The sequence below is a fragment of the Protomyctophum bolini genome (genome assembly GCF_963924005.1).
Source record: "Protomyctophum bolini genome assembly, chromosome: 23".
Lineage (NCBI taxonomy): Eukaryota > Metazoa > Chordata > Actinopteri > Myctophiformes > Myctophidae > Protomyctophum > Protomyctophum bolini.
Window position 1 is genome coordinate 173,439 of NC_137884.1, and position 10,879 is coordinate 184,317.

The window sequence follows — 10,879 nt, forward strand, 5'->3', positions numbered from 1 at the left end:
CTAATATATATATACATCTTCACATAGCCTACTTTAAAAAATATGCAAATATAAACACTTATTTGACCAAAGTACAGGCAAATATATACTGATAAAAAAATGCCATCATCTTCAATTCTTCATAGAACAAAAAACGAAAACAGCTGACCAACAAGCTTAAAATGTGTAGATATGCGACCACCTGTGAGCTTGTAGATCACCTATTTTCCCGATTTACAAAGGATTTTAAAGTTATATAAATGTTTAGAAACATTGCAGTGATGAAAATAGGTTTTCAATGTAATGGGTCCCATTACGGGTCCCATCCCTGGTCGAGGCCCAGGTGTGCATGGTCTTTTAGATGGGGTCCGTCCGAGGGACATTTTATGAGTCCCACTTTAAGTACAGTACTGAGTACAGTGTTGCATCCCAGTTCCCTCGGAGGGTGACATGATTGTGTCCTTTCTCAATTGAGTGAGTCTAAAGCCCAATAAACCACACCAAAGGGTCACCATGCAACTCCTTGGGTCCAAACGGTTGCAAGGAGTTCCATCACTTGGGACAACGTGGAACGACGTGCGTCAACGTGCACCACTGGGACGACCGCTGGGACAACGCTAAAACCGGCAGACTGCTGGCGAGCGCTGGCGCTTTGGCATGGAGGGGTGGAGGGGGGGGGGTCAGATCAACATAATGGAATGTCAGAACAGGTCACCTCCACACATGGAGATCTATGGGTGGCAGCGGGGACATTCTCTTGAGTGTACAGGGTTTGATGAGGGGCCAGGTAGGCCCGGGCCTTAATTTTCGGGGCTGTTGAGAACTCTATAGTTTTCGCCAGCTGCCGGGTGTGGCTTCACTAATAACTTTGGGGCCGGCCCCGTCTAGAGTTTAAATGGACAGGTATCAGTCAAAAGGGAGACATCGAAGAGGAAGGATGGATGGGGAAGGATGAACATATGGAATGTCTGAACAGGTTCTGACATATATCCATATGGAGATCTTAGGGTCAGACGTAGAGTTGCTGGCCAATAGTGATGACATCAGGGATCTCCATTTATATGGGCTTAATTGCGACAGCAGGTCGAATTTGCCATGAGGATCTCCATCCCTGATGATGTCACGTGATGTCACGAGACCATATATGCATTCCCATGTATGCATGGGGATAACGAGTGACTGACGGGTAAGGCACAATTTCATAGTAAATGTGACCTGTAGTTGCAACAATACACAATACATTACGCACATCAGCAATGACTCTAAGAATGATACTAGGCCTAGATATATTACATTTGGCGTGTGCGCATGCATTTTGATTACACACGCACATTGGTTGTGTGCACGTGTGTGCCTGTGTGTCCCAATAGAGGGCATGCTGGTGACATCATCAAACCCGGATGTTATGTGGGAACGCCTACTGAGTAGCCTTGACAGCCCATACAGCCCAACAGAAAAGTCTTATCTAATTGCATTACGACGTTAAACAATGTTAAACTCACTTTGCCACTGACTCACTTTGCCACTCATACCCAATGTGTATGGTTGGGTATACATGTATAAATGTTTACCCTACCTACATACAGTACATTCATATCCACAACAGTGTTCTATTATGGTCATTTGGGTCCAGACTGCTTCTCACTCTATCTTTATCATGTATAAACGCCAGAGTGAACCGAGAAGGCTTTTACTCAGGAGGAGAGAGATGCAGCTGTGTGAAGCTGACCTATGCTTCGTCGCACGACAGTGTTGCACATCAAAAATATCCAACCTACTAGCTAAGAACGAGATGCTATCCTATTTAACGGTCAATTAAAAATGTTCTGGGTCAATGGTGGATATATATCGGCTAACGTAAACCTTGGTGCAGATCCATGTGTCTTTATCCACGTGTGGTGTTGGCTTTGGTTTTCCTACACGGCTGTATCTGAGGAAATGAAACAGAGTTACAGTAACACTGTGTCATTAAACATGCAGTATATAAAACACAGTCTGTGTTTCCCTAAAAGGAATGTGAACAACTGTATTATTCACATATCGCTCACTGGAGTGGAAATTCACACAACAAACACTTATTTGATGTATTACCATGTTTTGCTCTTGCTGACTGTAAATCGCTCTGGATTAAGAGCGTCTGCTAAATGCCTACATTGTAAATAGTAAATTGTATGCTGCGTTCACGGCATTATTAGGCTCAAAATGTGATTGCTTCTGGACTCTGATGCTACTAATCAGTGTTGTAATACAAACAGTATGGAATTAGAGTAGCCTACAGTCTGCTGAATTAAAATCAGGTGATTGAATCTATAAAATATAGACGTGTATAATATATACTTTACCATTCTCTTGGTCATCAGGGTGGTTGATTACTTCATAGTCACTTGTGTCACCTGAAGGGAAACGAAATGAGTCTTAATGTGATGCTTATAATTGTTATTTCAATAATGGTCCCTGGAACAAGACATTTTCAGATAGCGTGGTCCATGGCCGAAATCATTTTGGGGGGTCCTTGGTGTCATTGTGGAACATTCATGTTAGGAGAGTCATTAGGAATTCATTTTCAGGTTCAGATTAATTGGATTTGTTAGAAATGTGTTTTGTGCCTGTGATTTATATAAATGTTCACGATTAAAAATTAATAATAGCAGATCTACAAACTCATAGTGTGGCCCGAAGTGACGTGCTATGAGCTTGTAGATCTGCTATTTTTTAATAGCCAAAGTTTGAAATGAAATGAGAATGAAGTCCAAATAACTACTGGTTTAGAATGCATTTTGTAGAAACGGCCTCAGGTCTTAATGGGTTAATGGGTTGATGAACATGATTGGTTCAAAGAGTGACCATACTGACCGTACAGGTCATCATCTGGATCTCCTCCTTGATTGGTCACCTGGTCGCCTGTAGCTGAGGCCTGATTGGTTCCCTGAGACTCAATGACTCTGTTAATTCAAATATAAATATGTATCAGTGATGAAGAATAAACCAAGATGTAATCCACTGCTGTCATGATGATGAATATACAGAGATCAATACTGTACCTACCTGACATGAGCTGGATCTGTGAATTAAAAACAATATACGTTATAACATGAATTCACTAAAGTCACTTTCTTCTTCATGTTTCATATTTCAGATTTAAATAATTGGATTGGATGTTTAAAAAAGTTTATACTGTACCATTTTCATAGTCATCATCAGGCTGGTTTATCTTCCCATAGACGCTTGTGTCGCCTAAAAGTAAATTACATGCATTAATGTGGTACTTAATTCAGTTATTTCAGTGATGGTTTTCTATTCTATTGTGCAAATGAGGAAAAACAAACACAACTGAACTTCCAAAATGTACTTTAAATGTCGAAATAATGAAGATCTATTTTATTTTAAGTTAGACATTAATTGATGCAAAGTACAGTAGAACCAGTTGTCACAGGTGTCCTTAATGAACGTGATTGGTTGAAAGACTGACCGTGCTGCAGTGTGCAGTACACATCATCAGGAGACGCACTCTGATTGGTTCCCTGAGACTGAGCGGGTCTGCAATTAAAAGATCCATATTATTTATCAGCAGTAATGGAGAAAAAGGGAAGATGTAATCTATTACTGCGGTCATGTTGATGAGTAGACAGAGTAATACTTAGTAGTCCTCACCTGACACAACATGGACCTGTAAATGAAAAACAACACCTTATAACACAAGTATTTAAACCTTCTAATTGTCATGTCATGAGAGTTTCTCAGTGATTGCAATCTAGGTGTAATCCATGGAATGCAATCTAGAGGTAATCCATCTAATGCAGGGCAGTGATGTAAATAGGTTTTTAAAGTAATGGGCCCCGGGACCCAGGGGTGGTCTTTTAGATGGGTCCCAGAGGACATTTCAACAACATTAGGAGTCTTTTTTTAAATATATATATATATATATATATATATATATATATATATTGTAGAATTTAATGTTATATGGTACTTATAATATAGTTATAATGGTTATATTCATGTAGAAAAAGTATGGTTCCTTTTACGCACAGCTCAATTAAAGTCTCTCATTGTCATATAGTAACACAAATAAAGGCTTTGTACTTTGTAGTGCATCCGGGACTCCTTTGTTCCACTTGGATGTGTTTCCCGTTCAGTCGGGTCAGCTTGTTATATGTTTCTCACCTTTAGATGTTCTGCGTCGCCACAGCAGGAGCAGCAGGGACATGGACAGTACTGTCACTACAGTCACAACAAGTCCTGCTATCAGACCCTCTTGTAGATAAGTCAGTCCTGCAGGTACATGATGTCACTGTTGTTTAATTTGGCAGGCAATCATATAGCCAATTAGAATGGAATATATCTCTGAGATGATGCGTTTACCGATTTGTGTACATCACTTGTGTACTACAAACAGGGAGGGTGTGTTGTTAAACACACTCCCTGCAGGGAGACGAGATTACATTAGATTATAGTTTGTATAGAACTCACCAGAGACAGTGATATAAACTGAGTTGCTGTACTGTGTGTAGTATGGTGGGTTTCCTCTCCCTCCTCGACACCGATATGCATCTCTCTCTGAGAAACTGGAGGGATGGAATGTGTAGGTTGATCGACCTGTCTTCATCAGTCTTGAGCAGGGGTGTCGAACTCAACTTGGGGCGAGGGCCGCATTGGTCAAAAGGTCACTTGATGGGGGCCACAACCAGTTGCGGACGCACGCTCGATGTCTCAGTCAGTCACTGCTATAATCTATCTATATATCTATCTATCTATGCTAAGTTTTATAATCAGTTTTGATGAGTAAACATTTGTGGAGATCTTCTCAGTTCTCATTGTATGCTAGTTACTGCCATTCAGGATGGAAAATGAAATCCATTTGGATTTGGGGAGAAGTAGTTTCATAAGGGGCTGGTATGAAGTACTTGATATAAAGAGAACATGTTCAGTTCACTAGTCTACACTCTACTCTACACCTGCCTTCATTTCATCTGATTGTCTGTCTGGCAGGCACTTACCAAGCGATCGTTAACTGTGTCTGTTAGAGAGAGGGGCAGAGAAGAGTGGCTTTGCTCAACTTGATTTATACTTATATTCTCCACTCTGATGAAGGTACATGTTCGATATATCATGCAGCCTTACTTATTAGTATATTTTGGCTATTAAAAAAGTATATAATAGCTGCTTGAGGCAGGCGGGCCGCAGAAGACGACGTCGCGTTTGACACCCCTGGTCTAGAGTATCTGTAAAAGGAGATGTCCCATGGAGGTATACTGTCTTCCACAGTACAGGTGAGAGTCACTCTGTCATATAGCCGTACCCTGTATCTGCTTGATGCCAGTGTAGGCCTTGGTTTATCTGTGTGGTTTATGACAGAGAAAGAAAATCACACTTGTGTGAAGTGAGGGGTGCTCTTATCATCATACATCATCATGCATCATCACATTCCGTGCTCGGCCAATCAAATCGTCACATTCCGTGGTACAAAGACACAAAGCTATGCACAAGAGCGCGCACGCGCACACACACACAGACACACACACACACACACACACACACGCACATGCGCAGTTGCGCACGCACACACACGCACACACACCACTCCCTCCGCCCTGAAGCACTGCTGATTATCAAGTCCTATTTCCCACATCCATCATGCACATTCATCTCTTTATGGCTAAAATACTACAGAACCACAGTTAAACCATCATATTAATGTCATGTTATTATCATGAACATAATGTCAGTGAGTAAGTGATCTTTGATACAGGACATTCTTGTGGTTATGTAATCTTTATGGATACAGAACCACAGTGAATAAACATGTGTTGTAAATGATCAACACACTGTCTGCTCAGCTGTCAGTGTGGCTTTTGCTTGATCTGTTGTTCACATTAGGACATAATGGAGCATTTGACTGGAATGTATACATTTACATCATACAATGTGGCTGGTTATGACAAACACTGGTGTTTTGGAACTGCTCTAATATTTATATATTCCTGCGGATAACTCCATCATCATTACTTAATGCAATTTACCTCCTAACTTTTATTTCATTTTATTTAGAGTAGACAATATTATTTTATGTTTTACAACCTGGCCAATTGTCATTATGTCAATGAATCCTCCACACACACATGTCTGTGTTTACCCTAGATAGAATTAAGCCATTTTGGACCGGGAACGTACCCCTTTTGGTGTTAGCATTGTGTTATGCTTCAGGTCTGCTATTTTTGAAAAATCGAATAACGACTGCCATAGAAACATGGCTTTTTCGGAAATTGTGTCAGGATGTAGAAGACATTTTTAGAATCTGATCTCAGGTCAGAATGGGTTAAGCCATCCAGGATGAAGTGTGTGACAGGTGTAAATATGATATTTATATGAGTAAAGACAATAGATAATACATGTATCCTTACCTTCACTGAGTCCACAGGAGAAGAAACTTCCCACTGAAAATAAAAACATATAATACAAAATGAATGAATTGATGAGACAATAATACACTTTGCATACATATCTGCATTTTAAAAATAAATTAAAAAAAAACACCATCAGACCGCTGACTGAAATTAAATTAGAACAAATGAACAAAATGGGGGTTTTTGACTGTAAAACACTCCTGGGGCAATTCTAACATCTACCCTGGCTTTTGTGTTCACCACAGACAGTTTTTAAGTTGCTTGATTCAATCAAATATCTACATTTATTTGATATCCATTTTCATCAGATCTTGCCAATGGAATTGCGTGTTGAGGAGTCTCTATAGAGGGCCATTCCAAAAGCACTTCCACTGCTGATACCCCACAAAAGGTTTCAGATTACGTCATGCAGCTTCCTGGGGTTCTGACAGCAGCAGCAACCCACGACTTACACAGTCCTGAGTAACGCCCCTTTGTAGCATGTGTACGTGTGTTTACGGTGTTCTGAAGAACAGGTTGAAATGCTTTCATAAAGTGGACTGGCCATAGGACGTATACCGCAGGCATATTCCCTGTGGGCCGCGACCGTAGGGGGCCGCTCAAGTTATGATATATATTTTCTGTCTGGGCCTGCTGCCATTCTGCCAGTGCCATTATGATAATTTCCCTGTCTGAGGCTACACATTAATGCATAGTTTGATGTATTGGAGAAGAACGTATATGTCATTTTATGATGGTGTCTCTGTACTGTATATAGTTGCATCATCACTGCTGTGCGTTGGCCTGTTGTTTAGGTTTTTATTGCTATAATATATAATATGTATCTATATGTATATTGTTGAAATTGTAAATATACAGCGAGGTGAAAACCTTGGTCAGGATCCTTAATAAAATAAAAACACTGCGTCACTATGTCATTTTCTTTTTATTAATTAAATGTAATTTTGTCCATTGTCCAAATGTATTAATATAACATTATAACTCATAAAAGGTTGAATTTTGTCTCCCTGCTCTTCTATCTATACATTTAGATCGTGTCAAAGGTCATGTCTCACCTATAGACACAGGATCTGACCTGGCAGGCTCTATTAGCTCAATGGTAACACATAAAAACTCAGAAAACGGGTTCAAATCCGGGGTAGAATAGTACATTTACAGATGTAATGAATTCAAACTCATAATCTTAATAATAGTAGTTCAACTATAAATAATTACTCACAGAGGAGAACGCAGGCCACGGTGAGTAGTTTCATCTTCTCTTGAACGGCTCCGAAAAACCTTCTACTTCGTGGTCATAGTGAACTAATAGTTACAGAGAGAGAGAGAGAGAGAGAGAGAGATACGTAGGTGCAGGGGGGGGGGGCTCAGCATGGTTTTTGAAACTTCTTCTTTAGTAAACTGCTCTAACTTCCTCTTTTTCGGAAGAGAGGCTGAGAAAACGAAGTGAGTTCATGCCTTGCAGGTCCTTTTCTTATTCGAAGTAGAAATCAACACGTTGCATTAAAATTACAAATTCCATGATTGGACACAGGGTCACTGTATGCTCATTCATAAAGTATAATTCTTGTTACAGCAGGTCTCTCCATTCCAGAGATAATACTGATTATGTCATTTTGACCATGACCTTAGACCTTTTGAAGTCTGTTCTGGATGTTGGGATAATTTAAGTTGTATGAAATACTTGTCATTAATATAGTGGTTGCAACTGTATTAATTGATTGCCAGAGTCCCGTATGGTGGGAGTTCTGCTCTGGTTTTGGTGAATATTAAGTAGCTTCGGTCATTTTGTGGGGGCACTGGGGCTACGCATTAAAAGTAAATTAATCCACAAAACTAACGTAATTTCTATCGTTGACCTATTTCTAAAATATTAGTGCAACTTTCGTAAATGTTTTACCCCTCTATCACACAGAACTATGTTATTTGTGTCCATATCACATTTATATTGCACCTTTATTAGGGTTGCCACCTTTGAAAACTTGAAATATAAGGGACACTCTTTACGCCTGCCACGGCCTTGCGGCGCAGGCGTGTGCGGCAAGGCCGGCAATAAGTTGAAGCAATAAGTTGAAGCAATAAGTTAATTGAAGCAATAAGTTGAAGCAATAAGTTGAAGTTTCCCTTCAACTTATTGTTTATGCTATCCACAACTTTTGAAGTAGAATTTTGTTTTCCAAATGAGCATAATAACATAAAGTGTTCTGATTGTGAATTCGAGTGGTTCTTTAAATGGGCACAATATTTCATTATATTGATTTATATTTATATTAGACTTTAAAAACTCACCAAACATTATTAGACAATCAACTATAATAGTCTCCTGAAATAGCAGGCTAACCTATCCCCACGTCAGCAGCCACGATGTGGGCTATTGGGAAGGTATTAGAAAAACTACTGACATGACATCTTGTAAAAACACGGATAAATAAGATGATAAATAATATTGGGTCATGAAGAACTGAAAATGACACGAAAAGATGAAATTACCTACCTAGGTTCCATCATGGAGTAAAATCTTTCCGTGATAAAATGGCCACCAACGTAATCAAAAAAGTCAACCAAAGAACAAGATTCCTATACAGGAACTCCTCACTGGTCAACAAAAACACCTTGAAACCCTAACAGGAGCCCTCGTACGAGGTTTCTTTGACTATGCATGCACCTCTTGGTACCACAGCACCTCAAAGGCCCTTAAAACAAGGCTCCAGACTTCCCAAAACAAACTGGTCAGGCTACTACTTGGCCTCACTCCCCGAACCCACCTCACCCCTGCCCACTTTGACAGGCTGGAATGGCTTAGGGTTGACAACAGAGTACAGCATCTTGCAATGGGTCTAGTCCACAAGATTCGCTACACCACCAAGATACCCATGTACCTGTCTAGATACTTCCTTAATGTCAACGAAGTCCACACGCACAACACCAGAGGGAGTTCAACATACTATGTGCAACCCAGATTCGGCACAAACAAGGGTCTAAATGAATTACGCTCCTATGCCACCAAAATGTGGAACGCCCTACCAACAGTCATTAAGACATGCAAATCCTGCTTGACTCCTTCAAAACTGCACTCAAAGGGCACCTACGGATGGCTGCAATTCGAAACTGGCCCCTGTAAAATCTGAATCCCCACCCACCCCTTTCCCCCCTCACTGTATATGATTCTTTTCCCTTTTTACCTCCTCTATGATGATTTGCTGTTGACTATAGTTGTGTATTCGTACATCTCTTAATGTTTTGATGAATTGAAAATGGTGGACCCTATTGTAAACAAGTGTAATGCTTTATGGTGTCGTCCACTCACAGTTAACAGTTTTTTGTATTGAGTTGTACTTGAATGTACTGTAATTCTGCAAAATGTTAATAAATCAATCAATCACTTACTGTAATGTTTGGTTCTTCTGTTCAAGGTTCTGTGATCTTATACAGTATATAAGTAATGTTAGTCCCCATGCGGCACAGAAAACATACACCAATATAGTTTAGGCCAGTGGTTCCCAAATGCTTTCATGTCAAGGACCCCCAAATTTACACTCATTTGCCCGCGGACCCCCGTTTGAAAATATATGACAGCAACCCCCATAAGAGAAGACTTTTACGCAGTGATTCTCAACCCATTTAATTTCAAGTACCAGTTTGACATGCATTAGTATACGAACCCCCATTTAAAACATCAAAAAGGGTTCCCGTCCAGAATGGGTTAAGATAGTGAAAGTTAACTTCCCGTTAAGTCCTTTATCCTAGATTGTCGCCGTAAAGAATGTAAACCTGCGTGAACATTATGTGTAGTCTTTAGTGTGGCTGTCTGACAAAGAACTCCATATATGGGAATAAAAGGGACACCGACAACTGGGTGGGGCATGCATTTCAAACTTGCATAATTTTGCATAGCAAATAAACATAATAAACAGCTCTTGGAAGGAGCTAAAAGTAGCTACAGTACATGTAGCCAAAAGACCCTTTGGAGGATCGGCAACCGAAGTAGGTATGATTACATCTAACGCGACTAGTGACGGGACCGCGATGGGCCGCCAGAAACATTTTTTTTAGTTAGAATTGCAATTATTGATTTAGATCAAGAGTTATTCACATTTTAAGATTTTCGATCCCATACATTAAAATTGGAGGGGGAACAGTTTGGATGATGTCCCAAGCGGAAATGACATTGATCAGGGCTGTATTTTGCGTGTCTTAAAGGGTAAGACCACTTTTTTTGAGGTTTGGGTTGTGTAGTTACTTTGTCATGATGCAACTCCAAAAGTGGACAAGAAATAAAAAATAACTGCTCCAGTGATTAGAAATTGATAATTCAAAATATGCTCCTCATTGACTTACATTGTAGCTAAAACAGCTCTCAAAGTCACTCTTTTAGTATGTAAACAAACACAAACAAAGTTAATTCAGACAATATAGAGCATCACCAAAACTCATGTAGTTTTATTTTTTCATAAAAAAATTATCTTCCTGTTGATTTGTCCATTTTATTGGGAAGAAAG